Here is a 20,225-nt window from a genome sequence, read left to right as displayed (position 1 = left end):
TCAAAAATTAAAAACAGAACCACCACATAATCCAGCCATTCCTCCCCAGGTATATATCCAAAGGATATGAAATCAGCATGTTGGAGACATTTGGACTCCAACATTTACTGCAGCACTTTTCACAATAGCCAAGTGTCCTTGTGATGAATGGAAAAGGAAATTGTGGTATAAATATATACAGTGGAATACTATTTGGCCTTAAAAAATAAAATCCTGCCATTTGCCAGAGGATCAATGAAACTGGAAATCATTATATTAAATGAAATAAGTCAGGTAGAAAGACAAATCCTACATGATCTCACTTATATGTGGAATCTAAAAAGTTGATCTTGTAGATGTTTAGAATAGGGAGGCCAGGGAGAGTAGGTGCACACATGAAAGAGCTGGAGCTTACCTTCACACCATATAGGAAGATTAACTAAACGTGGATCAAAGTCCCAAATGTAACTAACACAATAAAACTTTTAGAAGAAAACATAGGGGAAAGCTTCATGACCTTGAGTGTGGCAATGACATGTTTAGATATGATATCAAAAGAGAGCACCATGGGCTGGGGCTGTAGTTCAGTGGTAGAGCGCCTGCCTTACACGTGTGAGGCACTGGGTTCCATCCTCAGCACCACATAAAAGTAAAGACATTGTGTCCATCTACAACTAAAAATAAATAAATAAATAAATAAAAAAGGAGAGCAGCACAACAAAATCTATATGCTGGAGTCCACTAAATTAAAATTTTGATGCTTAAAAGACACTATCAAGAAAGTGAAAAGACAACAGAATAGAAAGTATTTGCAATTATGTACCCAATTAATATCTAGAATATATATTCAATTTAATGACAAACATAAGAAAGAAAATAATAAGACCACAGGCAGAAACAACAACAAAGTACAAAACAGAAAAACAAACAAAAAACCTAAAGACAATTCTTTAAAAAGATTGATTAGGGCTGGGGTTGTAGCTCTGTGGTAGAGCGCTTGCCTAGCACATATGAGGCACTGGGTTCAATCCTCAGCACTACATAAAAAAATAAATAAAGTTTAAAAAAAGATTGATAATATACACTGAGACTGATAAGAAAAAGACATAAATTACCAATGTACAAACAAAAGCGAGATACAGCTACAGACCTCAAAGACACTTGGAAAAAAATAAAAAGAGAACACTAGGAACAACTGTACAAACTTAAATTTGACAAACTGGATAAAAGTTCAAGTCATTAAAACTGTTAATTACCAAAATTCACCCAAGGTAGACTAGATAGCCTAAATAGCACTATAGCTATGAAAGAAATAGAGTTTTTTAATATTTATTTTTTAGTTTTAAGTGGACACAACAATTTTATTTTACATTAATGTGGTGCTGAGGATCGAACTCAGTGCCTCAAGCATGGGATGAATTCAAATTAAAAAGTTTTTTCTCAACAAGAGAAATAATATGTGAGGTGAATAGGGAGCCTACATCCTGGGAATACATTTTTACCCCTCACACATCAGATAGAGCTCTAATCTCTAGAATACATAAAGAACTCAAAAAGTTAAACAACAAAAAATCAAATAACCCAATCAACAAATGGGCCAAGGACCTGAACAGACACTTCTCAGAAGAGGATATACAATCAATCAACAAATACATGAAAAAATTCTCACCATCTCTAGCAATCAGAGAAATGCAAATTAAAACTACTCTAAGATACCATCTCACTCCAGTAAGAATGGCAGCTATTATGAAGTCAAACAACAACAAGTGCTGGCGAGGATACAGGGAAAAAGGTACACTCATACATTGCTGGTGGGACTGCAAATTGGTGCAGCCAATTTGGAAAGCAGTATGGAGATTCCTTGGAAAGCTAGGAATGGAACCACCATTTGACCCAGCTATTCCCCTTCTCGGATTATACCCCAAAAACCTAAAAACAGCATACTACAGGGACACAGCCACATTAATGTTTATAGCAGTACAATTCACAACAGCTAGACTGTGGAACCAACCTAGATGCCCTTCAATGGAGGAATGGATAAAAAAAAATGTGGCATTTATACACAATGGAATATTACTCAGCACTAAAAAATAACAAGATCATGGCATTTGCAGGGAAATGGATGGCATTAGAGCAGATTATGCTAAGTGAAGTTAGCCAATCCCTAAAAAACAAAGGCCGAATGTCTTCTCTGATATAAGGGGGATGAATCAAAATGGGGTAGGGAGGAAGAGCACGAGAAGATTACCACTAAATAGGGAAGAGAGGTGGGAGGGAAAGGGAGGGAGAAGGGGAATTGCACGGAAGATGGAAGGAGACCCTCATCATTATACAGAATACATGTATGACTATGTGAGGGAAAAAAAGAAGAAGTGTGTCACATTAGATTTGGTAGAGAGAAATGATGGGAGGGGAGAGGAGCGGTAGGGGGATAGGAAGGACAGCAGAATAAAATAGACATTATATTGCTGTATGTATATACGTGACTGTATGACCAATGTGATTCTGCAACCTGTACACTCAGAAAAATGAGAAATTATACCCCATCTGATTCAAATGTATGATATGTCAAGATCATTGTACTGTCATGTGTAACTAATTAAAACAAACAAACAAAAAAGAGCATCTAGGAAAAGCCATTCTCATTAGCCAGGGTCTGACTTTATTTTCCTAATAAACAGAACTTTGGTTAGACAAAAAAAAAAAAAAAAAGATCTAAATAATGATAAGTTTATATGAGGAAGCAAAAGATCCAAAACAACTAATATAATATTGAAGGAGAAGAATAAAGTTGCAGCACTGACAGTATCAGTCTGTGAGACTTTTAAAACTACAGTGATCAAGACTGCGTGGGACTAGCCAAAAAAACAAAAACAAAAACCAACAGAACAGAATTGGCAACCCAGAAAAAGACCCACAAATATAGTAAACTGATCTTTAGGAAAGGAGCAAGAGGAGTATAATAAAGAAAATATATTATTTTCAACAAATGATGCTGGAATAATTGTATATCCACATGCAGAAGATTGAATCTAGAGAGAGACACATTTAGATACTTCACAAAAATTAAGTCAAAATGAGTCAGATCTACATGTAAAATGCAAAACTATAAAACATATAAAAGGTAACATTGCAGAAAGTCTACTTAACTTTGGATTTGAATGATAACTTATTAGATTATGACACCAAAAATGATTCATTAAAGAAGGTACTAATAAATTGGTTTTCATTAAAAATGAAAAACTCCTGTTTAGCAAAACATACTGTTAAGAGAATGAGAACTTAAACACAGAATGGTAGAAAATATCTGAAAAAGACATATCCAGAATATACAATGAACTCTTAACAATAAAACATCCTGATTAAAAAGTGGATCAAAGACCCTAATATATAGCTCACCAAAGATAATACAAAAGTAAGAATTATTTGAAAGATGCTCTGTATCAGATGTCATCAGAGAAGTGCAAAATAAAACAGTAAGATACCACTACACATTTATTAGAATGGCCAAAGTTCTTAACACTAAAAAGACCGAACACTGGCAAGGATGTACATAAACAAAAACTTTCATTCATTACTGGTGGGAATGCAAAACGGTATAGTCATGTTGAAAGGCAGTTCGGTAGATTCTTAAAAACAGAAATATATTCGTATCATATGACCCAGCAATCATGCTCCTTGATATTTACCCAAAAAAGTTGAAAACTTATGTCCAGGGACTGGAGGGGTAGCTCAGTGGTAAAGCACTTGCCTAACATGCATGAGAGCCTTGGACACGATACCTTTATATATTTATTTGAGAGAGAGAGAGAGAGAGAGAGAGAGAGAGAGAGAGAATGAATATGAATATTAATCTTTTTTGTAGATGGACACAACACAATACCTTTATTCTAATCTGATGCTGAGGATCCAACCCAGGGCCTTGCATGTGCTAGGCAAGTGCTCTACCACTGAGCCACAACCCCAGCCCCTGCATTAGAGCCTTGGTACTGCATAAAAACCCCTAGTACTATTTTCCAATATATGTTTTTGGCTCCTTTGTCTTGTATGAGATGAATGTATTTATGTGTGTTTGACTCTGTGGCTTCTATTCTGTACCATTGGTTTAGATGTCTATTTGGTACCAATACCACACTGTTTTTGTTATTTTTGTTCTGTACTATAGTTTAGGGTCTGGTATTGTGAGGTCTCCTGCTTTACTCTTCTTCCTAAGGAAGCTTTGGCTATTCTGGTTCTCTTTATTTTTCCAAATGAATTTCATGATTGCTTTTTCTAATTCTATGAAGAATACCACTGAAATTTTAATAGAAATTGCATTAAAACTGTATAACAGTTTTGGTAGTACAACCATTTTGACAATATTAATTCTTCCTATCCAAAAGCATGACAGATTTTCAATCTTCTAAGGTCTTCTTCAGTTTCTTCCTTTAGTGTTCTGTAGTTTTAATTATAGTGATCTTTCACTTCTTTTGTTAGATTTATTCCCATTTTCTTGAGGCTACTGTGAATGGGGTAGTTTTCCTGATTTCAGTTTCAGAGGATTCATCACTGATGTATAGAAATGCATTTGATTTATGGATGTTGACTTTATATCCTGCTACTTTGCTGAATTCATTTATTAGTTCTAGGAGTTTTCTGGTGGAACTTTTGGATCTCCTAAATATAGAATCATGTGGATAGCAAATAGTGATAAATGTTTGAGTTCTTCTTTTTCTATTTGTATCCCTTTAATCTCTTTTGTCTAATTGCTCTAGCTAGAGTTTTCAGGACTATGTTAAGTAGAAGTGGTAAAGGAGGGAACCCTTGTCTTGTTCCAGTTTTTAGAGGGAATACTTTCAATTTTTTTCCATTTAGAATGATGTTGGGGGGCTGGGACTATGGCTCAGCGGTAGTGCACTTGCCTGGCATGTGTGAGGTACTGGGTTCGATTCTCAGCACCACATATGAATAAATTTTAAAAAATAATAAAGGTTTATAAACAACTAAAAAAAAATGATGTTGGCCTTAAGCTTAGCATAGATAGCTTTTACAATGTTGAGGTGTATTCCTACCATCCCTAGTTTTGCTGGTGTTTTGAACATGAAGAGGTGCAAATGGTGCTGAGAATACTGGAAATATATATGTAGCAACATGAAATTAAACCTCTACCTCTCACCCTGCACAAAAATCAATTAAAAGTGAATCAGACTTAGGCACTAGAACAGAGAACCTGCACCTAATAGAAGAAAAAGTGGGACCAAATTTCTACCACGTTGGCTTAGGAACTGACTTCCTTAACCAGACTCCTAAAGCACAAGAAGTAAAATCAAGAATCAATAAATGGGATGGACTCAAACTAAAAAGCTTCTTCTCAGCAAAGGAAACAATCAATAATGTGAAGAGGGAACCTACAGAGTGGGAGAAAATCTTTACCACATGTGCCTCAGATAGAGCATTAATCTCCAGGATATATAAAGAACTCAAAAAACTTAACACCAAAGAACTCAAAAAACTTAACACCAAAAAACCAAATAACCCAATCAATAAATGGGTTAAATACATTTCGTAGAAGAAATACAATCAATCAACAAACATGAAAAAATGTTCATCATTTCTAGCAATTAGAGAAATGCAAATCAAAACTACTCTAAGATTTCATCTCACTCCAGTCAGAATGGCAATTAGCAAGAATGCAAGCATGGGCTAGGGTTGTGGCTCAGCGGTAGAGCACTCACCTAGCAAATGAGAGACCCTGGGTTCGATCCTCAACACCACATAAAAATAAAATAAAGATATTGTGTCTATCTACAACTAAAAAATAAACAATTAAAAAAAGAAGAAGAATGCAAACAACAGCTGGGCACAGTGGTATACACCTGTAATCCCAGTGGCTCCGGAGGCTGAGGCATGAGGAGTTCAAAGCCAGAGTTCAAAGCCAGCCTCAGCAAAAGTGAGGCACTAAGCAATTCAGTGAGACCCTATCTCACTGATAAGAAAATACAAATCGGGCTGGGGATGTGACTCAGTGGTCAGTGGTTGAGTGCCCCTGAGTTTAATCTCTGATACTAAAAAAAAAAAAAAAAAAAAAAAAAAAAGAGAGAGAGAGAGAGAGAATACTAGTGGCTATTAGGGTTGGCAAGGATGTGGGGGAAAATGTTCATTCGTCCATTGCTGGAAGGACTGCAAATTGGTACACCACTTGACCCAGTTATCCCACTCCTTGGTCTATACCCAAAGGACTTAAAATCAGGATATACAGTGATACATTCACACCAATGTTTATAGGAGCTCAATTCACAAGAGCTAAACTATGGTATCAACCTAAATGCCCTTCAACAGATGAATGGATAAAGAAAATGTGGTACATGTGCACAATGGAATATTACTCAGCCTTAAATAAGAATGAAATTATGGCATTTGTAGGTAAATGGATGGAGCTGGAGAACATCATGCTAAGCAAAATAAGCCAAACCCAAAAAACCAAAGGCTGGATGTTTTCTCTAGTAAGCAGATGCTAATCCATTTTGGGTGGTGGGGTGGGTGGGGAAAAATGAAGGAACTTTGGATTGTGCAGAGGGGATGAGGGGATAGGAAGGAGAGTGGAATGAGATAGACATTATTACCCTATACATGTATGATTACACTACTGGTGTGACTCTACACCATGTTCAGTCAGAGGAAGGAAAAGTTGTGCTCCATTTGTGTTCAATGTGTCAAAATTAATTCTACTGTGCCCATTTATTACAATGTGTCAAAATGCATTCTACTATTGTGTATAACTAATTAAAACTAATAAAAAATCCCCCAGTACTGCATAAAACAAAAACAAACAAAAACCAAAAAACTGATGTACACACAAAAAATCTGCCATGAATATTTATAGTAATTTTATTTATAACTGCCAAAACATGGAAGCATCTATAGATGTCTCTTAATAGGTTAATGGATCAACTATAGTACATCCAAGTAATGGAATATTATTTAGCACTTTAAAAAAACCAACAATAGTTATCAAGCCATGAAAAGATGTGTAGAATACTTAAATGCACATTATGCAAGTGAAGGAAGCCAACCTGCAAAGGCCACATATTACATGATTCCAAATATAAGACATTCTGGAGAAGTTTAAACTATGGAAATAGTAAAAATATCAGTGATTTCCAGGGATTGAAGGGAAGGGGAGATTGAAGGGTAGAGAACAGAGGGCAAAAAATACTCTAAATGATAGTATATTGGTGAATTCTTTTTGGGGGGGTACCAGGGATTGAACCCAGGGGTGCTTCATCACTGAGCCACGTCCCCAGCACTCCCCTCTTTTGAAATAGGGTCTCACTAAGTTGCTTAGGCTAGCAATCCTCCTGCCTCATACTCTTGAGCTGCTGAAATTACAGGCCCGGCTGGATACTTCTTATACACTTGTCCAAACCCACAGAATATTCTTCATCAAGAGAAAATCCCTCATGTAAAGTATAAACTTTGAATAATTATAAGGTGTCATTAGGATCATCAATTATAACAAGTGTACTAATCTAGCAGAGATGTTGATAATGATGGAGGCTATGCATGGGTGGGGACAGGGAGTATATGGGAAATCTCTATACTTTACTTTTAACTTTGCAGTGAACTTAAAACTACTCTAAAAATAAATAAATATTTGCACTAAAATAATTTTAAAAACAGCCAAACCAAATAATCTCTCTCTCTTTCAACCCCCACCACATGTAATCTCTAGGACTAGATGGTTTCATTGGCAAATTCTATCAAATATTTAAAAAAGTAATTACACTAATTCTGGATAATCTATTCAAGAACTCAAACAAGCTATATTTTCACAGTATTTTATGAGATATGCTTTACCCTGATGCCCAAACCAGGTAGGTGAACATAAAATATCAATTAACCAAAACTATCGACCAATATCCCTTGATCAAAAACACAAAAATCCCCTGAGATTTTCTAGTAATATATAAAAAGAATAATGTATACAACCAAGTGGAGTTCACCTCAGGAATATAAGTTCAATATTAATATTAATATTAATTTAATATTAATCTATTAACATCAAAAGAAGAAAATCCACATGATTACATCAATTGATACAGAAAATTTACTTCACAATCCAACACTCATCTTAATAAAAATGCTGAGTAAACTTAGAAGGGAAATACTTCCACATGATTCAAGGACCTCTACAAGAGAAGATCTATAGGAAGCATCATATTTAATTGTGAAAGACTGACTGCCTTTCTCCAAAGGAGGCAGCAAGGTAGGGAGGCCTATACTCATATTTCCTATTCTGCATATCCCAAATGTTTTAGAAAATGTACAAAATGAAGAAAAAGAAATAAAAGACATACAGATTAGAAGGGAAGAAATGAAACTGTGCCATTCGCATCTGGTGTGCTTATGCACACAGGAAATCCCAAAGAATCTACAAAATAATTTTAAAAAAACTTTCGGAAAATTTGAGTGTTTGAAGATTGTAGGATACAAGGTCAACAAACAAAAATCAACTGCATCTCTATATACAGGCAATATGTTAATGAAAACTGAAAATTTAAAAATATCTTGCAGATTATCTCAAAAAAGAACCAAAGAAAACTCCTGTATAAATCTAAGAAAACAGATACAGGAGCTATATGCTGAGAAATATGAAACACTAATTTAAAAAAAAAAATCAGGCCTAAGTAAATGGAGAAACATAGTGTTCTTTGTTTAGAAGACCCAACATAGCAATGATGTCAATTGTTCTCAAACTGGTCTACAGATTTAATATAATTCCAATCAAATCTCTGCTTTTTTCTACTGGACAACATCACAAATATTTTCCTATATCAGTAAATATTCTTCTATAACGCTGTTTTAAATGGTTATATACTCTTTCATTTTCTGTATTTACCCTAAGATTGTTTATCCATTCCTCTAAGCTATTTCCAATATTTCTCTATTATAAACAGGGTTTAGTGAACATTCTCTACAATCTTTGCATATATCTTTATTTCCTTAAGATAAATTCTTGGAAGTTTAATTTAGGATTAAAAAGTGTACACATTTTAATTTTTTTTTAATATTGTCAAAAATTAGAAAAATCCTTACCTTTCAGTTCTGACTTAAAATTGATCTCCTCTAAAAAGTCTTAGCCTTTTCCTACTGTTCAATGTGTATAGCTATTTGGTCTCATTAAATTACTGTTACATTTATTGGACTATAAGCAATTACTGCCTTAATAAAACATTATGCCTGTAGGCTATCTCTTCACTAAGTGCTCGTCTTTATGGAAATCTAAGAGAAGAGAAAATACATGGGGTGATAAACTGATGAGCTAGGAAATGGCTAACAATGTGGGCATGAATGGATAAGGTATTGGAGTTAAGTAGATAACAGCCAGTTTTCCACAAAAGAAGCCTATTCTAATTGTTTTTAGAGTCTTCTATTGTTCTACTTAGTGCCTCCATTAAAAGGCAGTAGCAGTGTGCATGGCTTGTATTTTCTATACTATTTTTGGAATTAGTTACTGATAAAAGTGCAAGCTCTGAATATTTTTGTCAAATTATCCAAATCCTCAAAACTCATGTATGTCCTCTCAAGATTTCTATCATGCCTCACTTATAAAGTAAGAAACTGAAGGCAACTGAAGTTTTCTAACAGAAATTTAGTAACAATTCAGAAACATGTTCTATTGTGTCTTATTCCATTTGAGAGATGAAACACATGTTAAATAAGAAGAAACTATCAAACTATGAATTTTTTGCATTTGATATCACTTACAAAGAATTAGTACCAATTATGTCTAACACTGTGAGTATATTTCAATTAAGAAAAATTACTAAGTTTTGTTAATGATGTAAGTCACAGGACAGCCCAGCAGTGGGCACTGTGAATATATTGCCATTTATTTTTAGGAATTATTTGCTGAGAGTTGCTTTCCTAATTTTATTTCTATGACTCAAGTATCTGATTTTAAATCAAAGTAGCTCATGTATTGCTAGATTCCTGCAAGCATTAAGCAAATTCACTAAAGCAGGAACATATTTTACATAACCATATGTGTCAGAATAAATTTAGGCCAAGAAAGAGAATAAATGCAAACCATATCTTATTTATATTTGACAAATACTGAGATATAAGCTTCTGTTTTGAATGACTACATGTTGTTTCCATGGCAACTGCATAAACATTTTCCTCATAACACACAGTCATCTTCATTCTTTACATCCCATTATTTCATTCTTTCCACTTTCAGGGGAAAGCCTCATTTATTCCCTAGGAGGAAAAAAATCGATCAATGATTTTCTTAATCAGTGGCATTTGAAGAGTAGGTGGCATAGTTCTTTTTATGGAAAAGCAATTTCCACCAATGCTCTTGCTATATGATAGAAGCCTGGGGCAGAACAAGAGCACTTGCTTTAAGAAAAGTATAACACATTGCAATGGACAATCCTTCAAAGAGAGATGAGAATGTGCAATTAGAAACCCACTAGAGGTGGGTGCACAGGGTATGATGGAGTTTTCTTTATGGGGGGGGGGGAAATCTTTCATTCCTACAGTTTTGGAACTTTTTGAAAAAAAATCTTTGGCTGATTTGTGTGATAGGGATTGTACAGAATGGCTAAAACAAGGGCAAGAGAAAGACATTACTCATTTTAGGATAGATCAAATAACAGCAAAAAGGAAGGGTAAAAAGAAACCACATCAGGTTCCTTTGCTTTGTCTATTCTTTGAGTCTGAGATAAACAACAAAGATTCAAGCTGCAGCAGATGGAAGAGATCTCTTATTGGATTTTAGCTATCAAATTAACAACAATTTTTCAGTTTTCAAAAGGGCAGTGTATCAATTCACATTATTTACTGCTCAGAATACTCCAGCTCACATGTGTGAGGCACTAGGCTCAATCCTCAGTACCACATAAAATAAAATAAAGAGATTGTGTCCAACTACAACTAAAAAAAAAAAAAGAAAGAAAAGAAAAGAAAAGACTAAAGATTCCATAAAAACAAAACAAAACCTTACTGGAATTAATAAATTATTTCAACAAAGTTGAAATTTTGAGTTATATTTCAGGATATAAAGTTAACACACATATGAGTTACATTTCTATATACTAATAACTGCAGTGGAAAAGTAATTTCATTTATAATAGCATAAAAAGAATAAGATACGTAATAATTGAAAACTTAAAATACTGCTGAGAGAAATTAAAGACATATATAAGTAGAGGTATATTCCGTGTTCATGGGTTTAAAGACCTATTTTTAAGATGTCAGTGCTACCTTAAAGTGATTTATAGATTCAGTGCAATCTCTCTCAAAATCCTACTGATTTTTTTTGTAGAATTAGGAAAAGTTATTCTAATATTTGTATGAAATCTCAAGAGATCCTAATTGCCAAAACAATCTTGGTAAAGAATAATAACATTGGAAGAGTTATACTGATTTTAAAATGTACTACAAAGATACAGTAATCAGGGGCTGGGGTTGTAGCCAGTGGTTGAGTGCTTGCCTCACATGTATGAGGCACTGGGTTTGGTTCCTTAGCACCACATACAAAAATAAATAAATAAAGATAAAGATTTTTTTTTTTTTAAAAGATACAATAATCAAGACAGTGTGTTATTGGTATAAAGCCAAACCAATGAAATATAATAGTGGTCACAAAATAAACCCTCACACATATGGTGAAATGATTTTTGAAAGGGTACTAATATCATTCAAAGGGGAAAGAATATTCTTTTCAACAAATTGTAGAGGGAAAACTGGATTTCTCATGCAAAGAACAAAGTTGGACCTTTAACCTAATACCATAAACAGAGATTAATTGAAAATGGATCAAAGACCTAAACGTAAGACTTTCAACTATAAACTCTTACATGAGTATTTAGGACAAAAGCTTCATGACATTGGATTTGGCAATGATTTCTTGGCTATGACAGCAAAGATATAAGCACCATAAGAAATAGACAAATTGGATTTCATGAAAAATTTTTGAAATTTGTGTATAAAAAGACACTATCAACAAAGTAAAAAGGAAACCCACAGGATGTGACTCAGTGGTAAAGTACACTGTGGGTTCAATCTCCAGTGTCAATAAATAAATAAATAAACAAACCCATAAAATGAGAGAAAAATATTTGTAAATCATATATGTAATAAGAAATTAATATATCAAATATACCAAATATATAAGGAACTTGTAAAACTCAACAGAAAAGCAGACACCTATTTCAAAAATGGGAAGATAGTTGAATAAATGTTTTTCCAAAGATATACAGATATAAGACCCCAAATAGATGATCACTTCATTAGGAAAATGCAGATCAAAACTATACTGGGATACCACCTGACACCCATTAGGATGACTACTACCAATAAAACAGAAAATTAAACTAGTTTTGATGAGGATATGAGGAAATTGGAACCCTTGTGCACTATTGGTGGGAATGTAAAATGAAAGCACTGCTGTGAAAAACAATAAGGAAGTTCTTCAGAAAATGAATAGAATTACTATGTGGCTGGCCTAGCAGTTTCACCTCTGGGTAGGCTCTCAAAGAAATATTTGTACATTTATGTTCATAGCAGCATTATTCACAATAGCTAACTTGTAGAAGCAACCTAAGTGTCCATTGATAGATGTATGAATAAGCAAAATGTGGTATATAAATATGATGAAGTACTGTTCAGCCTGAGAAAGGAAGGAAACTCTGACATATCCTATAATATGGATGAACTTCAAGGACATTTTTCTCATTGAAATAAATGAGACACAAAAAGACAAATACTGTATGATTCCAATAATGTGGCATACTTAAAATAGTGAAAATCATAGGACTCATAAAGTAGAATGGTGGTTGCCAGGGGCTGGAGGAAAGGGGAAATGGGAGTATTAAAGGATTAGCAAGTCAGTTTTACAAGATGAGAGTTCTAGTGATGGATGATGGTAATGATTGTACAGCATAATAAATACATGTATTCCCACTGAACTGTAAACCTAAAAATAGTTAAGATGGTAAATATAGTGTGAGTTTTACTTCAGTCTTTCAAAACTTGGGGAAAATGTGTGTGTGTGTGTGTGTGTGTGTGTGTGTGTGTGTGTTTAATTGAGGATAATTGGGGAGAGGATATTTTTAAGATGTCAATAGTAGTTTTAACTGAGTAGTGAGTCTTTGGTCAATTTTACATTCTTTATGCTGTTAAGGAATTTTTAAAGGTATTGCAGTCAGCTTGTATTAAAATCAGAAAATAAATGTTATTTTTATTTCAAAAGCAATCTATGTACTTATAGATATTGATAGTATATCTCCACTACTGACTAGAGAATATCACCTACTTATAGATATTGATCAATAGATATATAAAGATATATAAACCCCATAGAAATAATTGTTTTCCAGCAAGTCTTAAAAATGTATTTGAAAACTAAAGAATAATGGAATCACATTCTTCCAAAATACAATGTAAATTTAACAACAGTGGCTATAGATATAGATATCTATATATCTATAGATATAGATATAGATATGGCTATAGATATAGATATAGTGATCTATAGATATTATCTATATTATTGATCTATAGATATACTTATAGATATTGATCAATATCTATAAGTAGGTGATATTCTCTAGTCAGTAGTGGAGATATACTCTTTTTTTTTTTTTTAAAGAGAGAATGAGAGAGAGAGAGGGAGAGAGAGAGAGAGAATTTTTTTTAATATTTATTTTTTAGTTCTCGGCGGACACAACATCTTTGTTTGTATGTGGTGCTGAGGATCGAACCCGGGCCGCACGCATGCCAGGCGAGTGCGCTACCGCTTGAGCCACATCCCCAGCCCGGAGATATACTCTTGTGCTGGGATTTTGTTCTTACTAACTATTGTGCCACTGTTGCTCTACCAATGAGCTACAGCCCCAGCCCATGAATCTTTAGTGTTTTCTTTTCTTTTTCTTTTTTTTTTTTTTTTTATCTTTAGTGTTTTCTACATGTAAGATTATATTATCTGTAGAGAAATTTTACTTTTTCAGTTCTAATTTAGATGCCTTTATTTCTATTTCTTGCCTTACTGTTAAATTCCATTTGTGTATATTCTAAAGCTATTTTTTATGGTTATCATACGATTACATTTAACATCCTAAAATTATGGCACTCTAATTTGAATTTATACCATCTTAACTTCAATAACACATGAAACTTCTGCTCCTTGACAGCTTAGGTCCCACCTTCCTTGATTGTCAACACTATAAAATCATATCTTTATAAACTATGTACCCCAACCCATAAACTAATAATTCTTCTAAATAAATTAGTCTCTTAAATTATTTAGAATGCAAAATGTGGAGAACAAAAGTTGTAATATTAGCCTTCAGATTAATGTTTTAAAATGTACTGATCTATTAAATCATACAGAAAACAGAAAGTAGAGTTACAGACCACTGTTATAACACCAGCATTTAAAATTCTCAATACATTTGTTGAGTTCTTTATTTCTTCATATGCCCCACACCTTTTCTTTCTTTCTTTTTTTTTTGTACTGGGGATTGAATCCAGGGGTGCTTCACCACTGAGTTACATCCACAAGTCCTTTTTATTTTGACACAAGGTCTCACTACATTGCTCAGGCTGGCCTCAAGGCCTCAAACTTATGATCCTTCTGCCTCAGCCTACTGAGTCACTGGAATATGACTATGTCACCACACCCAGTTTGAAAGAGACTTTGTACTTGGACTTTAGTGCAATGTTGTAACAGTTCACTCTTGGACTCCTGGGAATAGAGTGAATAAACTTTTCACTATGAGAATGGAGGTCATGGGCAGAATGCTATGGTTTGAATTAGTGTCCCCCAAAGGTCTATATGTAAAAGTTTGATCCCACAGTGGCAGTACTGGAAAGTCCTGTGAACCTTTTAAGTGGTAGAACCTAGTGGGAGGTACTTAAGTTACTATGAGAATGTCCTCAAAGAGGACTATAGATCCGGGTCTCTCTCTGCTTCCCGTCTCAAAATGTGACTGCAATTGTTATATGCATGTATAACTATTTAATAATGAATCACACTGTTATGTAAAGTTATACCAATTAAAAATATGGAAAAAAGGAAGGAAAAAAAAGATGTGACTGCTCACCCTGACACTCACTCCCACCATTGATGTGCTTCCTGATCTTGGACTTGAATCTCCAGAACAATGAGCAAAAATAAACCTCTCTTGAGTTAATGAGTACCCTTTGTCAAGTATTTGAAATTAGTCAATTTGGAAAACTGACTAATACAATTGGTCTCTCTGGAAACCCCCTTTTCCAAGTTTTGCTTTTTAATTGTAGACGATCTTTATGGCAAATAACAGTCTGAAGTGTAAATGTCAGATCCTGCTAAGCCTGAACCTTTCCCAGGACATACATGGTTACTTTCTAACTTTCTGCACTTAATGCACTTGATTTACATGTGTTAGTGTTTAATGTTTGGATCACAAAGGGGAAAGAGGGAGAAATAAAAGGGAGAAAAAAGTCTATGGGTCCTTTACCTCAAAGTCCTTCAGCCGGAGGTAAAGATAGGGGACTTGAAACAATGGGAAGAGGTTCCTGCGCTTCTTTTTCTAGACCTCTGTTATGAGACCATTGTTAGGTGATTAGATTCTTGATATGTAGAGCAGAGGGTTACTTTGGCCCACTCTGGAAGCTGTGTGTAAGCTGCTCGGGGAACACATGCCTGGTTACCTGCCACTGGGCTGGGGGGTTGGTGGAGGGTGGATAGCTGCTACTGTCACAAGAGCTGAAACTGGCCAAAATCACCCATAATTTACCTTCCAAGGTTCTCCCTGAAAGTTGTAAGCCTTTAATATGCTTGAGAGTTCCAAAATAGTTACTTAGATTTTGCTAGTACAATTATTGCCTACACTTGAGTCAGATTCCTGGTTCTTTCTACTCTGCCATCTTCTCAGAACCACCCTTAACAGGTTTTTTGTTTGTTTGTTTGTTTGTTTGTTTTTGCAAAACAAAAGTTTTAATTTTCATGAAGCCTAGCTTACTTTTTTCTTTTTACAGTGCTATGGTTTAGATCTTAAATGTTCTCCAAAGACCCATGTGTTAAAGGCTTAGTTCTCAGCTTGGCATTATTGGAAGGCAGTCAAAACTTTAAGAAGTAGGATCTAGTGGGAAATCTTAAGTCATTGGAGGTGTGCCCAATAAGAGGACTGTGTGATTTAGGTACCTCCTCTTCTTCTCTGTCTTTTGCTTCCAGGTCCCACTGAAGTGAGCAGCTTGCTTCATCACATTACTTCCCATCGTGACTTATTGCCTTGACAGGCCTAAAAGCAACAGGGCCAAGTGACCACAGACGGAAATCTCCCAAACTTGTGAGCCAACATAAAACTTCCCTCTTTTTCATTTGATTATCTCTGGTATTTTGTTATATTAATGGAAAGCTGACTAACACTTATAGATTGTGCTTTTGTATTATATCTAATTATTCTTCACCAAGACCAAGGTCCTAAAGACTTTTTCTTGGTTTCTTCTAAAGTTCTATACTTTTACATTTTCCATATAATTCTACAATCCATTTTAAGTTAATTTGTATATAAGGTATGAAACTTACCTTGAGGGTTTTTTGTTTGCCTAATAGTATTTGATTTTTTCTGAACCATTTGTTGAATAGATAGCCTCCTCTGAATTGCCTTTACACATTTGTAAAACCAAATCAGCTGCTTATATTTTTGTGGGTCTATTTCTGGGTTATCTATTCTGATCCATTAATTTATATGTCTGTTCCACTGACAATACCAATCTTTATTACTAAGACTGCATGATGTCCTATAAGTAGGTAAAGTGATTCTATGTTCTTCTACTCTTTCAAAATTAGTGATTTGAAATCTCTTGCCATCTATATACATTTTAGATTATATATGTATCATCGTAAGTATATAAATATAATAAATATATATATATCACTGATATATTTATCTACAAAAAGTCTTGCTGGGAGTTAAGGAATTGAGTTAAACTGATATATCAAGATATACTTTTACTATGTTGAATCTTGGTGGAGTTTTTACTATATTTAGTTTTCTACAATTAATAGAATAATAAGTACCTATTTGAAAGGGATTATACATAAATTGAACAGAAAACTTAAACCATTAGGATTAACTCGTCTCTGAATTCACTACCATTTTAGTTTTTAATGGTAGTATAGCCTTCTGAAATTGAAAAGCACTGAAAATCTTTTGAGGAATAAAGAGAAAGGAGAAAGGTAAATAAGATTTCAAGGGAAGACAGATGAGTTTAAAGCTCCGTTTTGATTTTTTTTCCCTCCACTCATATCCTATTCTTCTCTTATTTCCTGTGTCTTTATCTCAAGTAAAATGTGGGGACTACCATTTTCATCTTCAAGTAATTCAACTTTATATAGTGGTGGATTAAGTTATCTTTTTAAGCAGCCAAATTAAAGTTCCATGACTATATCTTTCCTTTTATATAATACAATAGCTAATACATTAAGAACATAAAACAATCAAATTATTGATGAAACAAAATTGATGCTGCAGAAGAAACATACATCTTGAGGGAGCATAATTTTATAGTTACAACAAGGATATTGCTAAGAAAAATACCTTCTCCTTATTTGCCACTAAATAAAGAAGAAATAATTTCAACAGGTTCTGTTTTAAGTCTTCATAAACAACAAAAAATTCCTGCTTAAGAGCTTAGGCTTTGCAGTCAGACAGATCTAGCTCCACCTCTAACTTAAGCAATTACTTAGCTTCTTTGAGAATGAGTTCCCTCGTATGTTAAATGGATTTTTTAAAATAATAAGACCTATGTCAAACAGAATTGTGAGACATAAGGATAATGCAAATGCAATAAAATGAATGTTTACGCCCCACCCTCCAATACCTCTGTTGATAATGTGTTGGTATTTGGGAGTGAAGTTTTTGGTAGGTTGTTTGGTCACAGAGATAAATGCTTCATTAATGGAATTGGGGCCTTTATTAAAGAAACCCCAGAAACCTCATTTGCCCTTTCTGCCATGTGAGGACATGGAAAAAAGACTCCATTTATGAGTCAGGAAGCAGGCTATCACCAACACTAACTCCAACAATGCCTTGATCTTGGACTTGCAAGGCTCCAGAACTGTGAGAAATAAACTTCTGTAGTTTGTAAGCCATCCAACTTAAAGTATTTTTATTATAGCCGCCCAAACAGACTAAGGCAGCATATTAAAAGCTAATCTCAGTGCTTGGCATATGGTTATTACCATTCAATACAGATTAATTACCATTATTTTAAATTCAACTTTGTTTGAGAAAATTGCACATAGGCTTCCCCCCATAAGTACAGTTTTCCTACATTAAGGTATTGTAAAGAATGCTTTAAAAGCTCTATAAAACTTTATGAGTTTAAGCTTCCAGAGAGATATCAAATTGTTCAGAGTGGTCTTTTTGCCTGCAAAAACATGCTCACATTCACAAGGGCCATAGATTACAGCTAATGAAATGAATTTAAATAAAATTAGGTGTTTGACTCAACCTTAGTGTTACCTAGCTAAAATGTCATCCTTTAAATTTTAACTTCTTCACATTGGCCATGATAGCATATGCAATTGAAAATATAAGTTTCTAGTTGTGCAAGTTAGAAATTCTGTGAATTGCACAATTAAAATCTCATTCCATACCCTCTTTTAAATTTTTTTTCCTGGTTCCAGGGATTGAATTCAGGGGCACTCAACCACTGAGTCATATCTCCAGCCCTATTTGTGTATTTTATTTAGAGACAAAATTTCACTGAGTTGCTCAGCGCTTTGCTATTGCTGAGGTTGACTTTGAACTAGTGATCTTCCTATCTCAGGCTCCCAAGCCACTGGGATTATAAAGTGTGTGCCACCATGCTATTCCCTCTTCAAAGGCAAGGATTTGGGATTCTGGAGACACTCAGCTTAAATGGGGCCAGAAAAATAATATGTAAATATACAAGTATTCTATGTACCTCATGGATCTGTTACATCTGTTACAGGTAGGAAAATCAACATAGTTCTTTTTTGGGATTTTGTAAATTTGTAAATAATTGCTTTTCACTGTACTTGAAATTTAACAGTCTATGCAATTTATTAGAAGAAAATCTTTTCAAATTTCTCTCTCCTTTTCCTATTCTTGATCATTACGCCTTTTGTAATTCAATTCCAACAGGCCAATTTTTTTTTCTTTTTTAAGGTAGAAAGGAGAAAATAAAGATGAAATAAAAATAAGATGTCAGATATGAAAGGAGAAAAATGAAACCATGTGCCAACATAGGAAAACTAAAAACAACATGAAATAAACTCAGAAAAGATCAAATAACTTTTTTTAAATATGTAAAAATAACTACTACTTATATTGTTTGGTTTATTTCTACAAAAGGAAAAACATTTGATGAAAAATGGACTTACAAATGTACTAATATATATTAATTCCCAGGTAAGTTTAAGTGAAACTGGGAGAAAAACAAATCTTTTGAACAAACATTAAGGACCAAAATAAAGCCTGATAATATTAAGTTATAAAACAGTCAGTTTTATCCACTGTTTGGCATTTGTAAAACAAACATTTAAACTTAAAAAGAAATCCTTTCAAGTCATCTAAAGTTCTTAGTAGAAACATAACATGATAGAAGAATTATGGTTACCATTTAAATTTGAAGAACTTCATCCATTCTGATGACTTTAGCAGCTAGTATTACATTCCTTCAAAATTTCAAAGTGCTTGTGATCTTTCCAAGATGATTGTCCTTTCTTTCTTGCCTCTCATTACTTAACTTATATTCTTACTGCAAGAGAAAAAAAGTTTTATTTATATACACACATATACACACACACATATACATATATATATATATACTTATATGCCTTATATATATAAGACATATAAGTAAGCAAGACTCAAATTCATGCTGCAACCAAATATAAGAATTGTACACTAAAAATAAGGAAATAGGTTAATAGAGGATATCAAACTAAAATATTAAGAAAGTTGGAAAAGCTGCATTTATATTAGGTAAGGTAGAGACAAAGCAAAGAATATTATCAGACAGAATAAAAGACATGTGGTAATAACCAGGAGATTAATTCATTCTGAAGATGGAACAATTCTAAATACGTATGGATACAACATCATATGTACAAAAAACATGAAGCAAAAACTGATAGAAATGATGGGAGAAACAGACACAATTACAGTTGGAGATATTGACATTCTTCTCTCAGTAACTGAAAGAACAGATATACCAAAAGTGCAGATAAATAAGATCTGAGC

At 33.9% G+C, this 20,225-nt stretch overlaps 1 protein-coding gene across 5 annotated transcripts in view; it reads right to left on the bottom strand.

Moving 5' to 3' along the window:
- Nucleotides 1-20,225, bottom strand: part of Peak1 (pseudopodium enriched atypical kinase 1) — a 248,208-nt gene that overhangs the window by 118,386 nt on the left and 109,597 nt on the right. For all 5 annotated transcript variants that reach the window (XM_076851148.2, XM_076851149.2, XM_076851147.2 and 2 more), the window contains one exon: nucleotides 19,600-19,740. The gene's annotated coding sequence lies outside the window, so the exon portion shown is untranslated. The remainder of the gene's footprint in view (nucleotides 1-19,599; nucleotides 19,741-20,225) is intronic.

The sequence above is a fragment of the Callospermophilus lateralis genome, chromosome 3 (assembly GCF_048772815.1).
Source record: "Callospermophilus lateralis isolate mCalLat2 chromosome 3, mCalLat2.hap1, whole genome shotgun sequence".
NCBI lineage: Eukaryota > Metazoa > Chordata > Mammalia > Rodentia > Sciuridae > Callospermophilus > Callospermophilus lateralis.
This window is presented reverse-complemented; position numbering and strand designations above follow the sequence as displayed.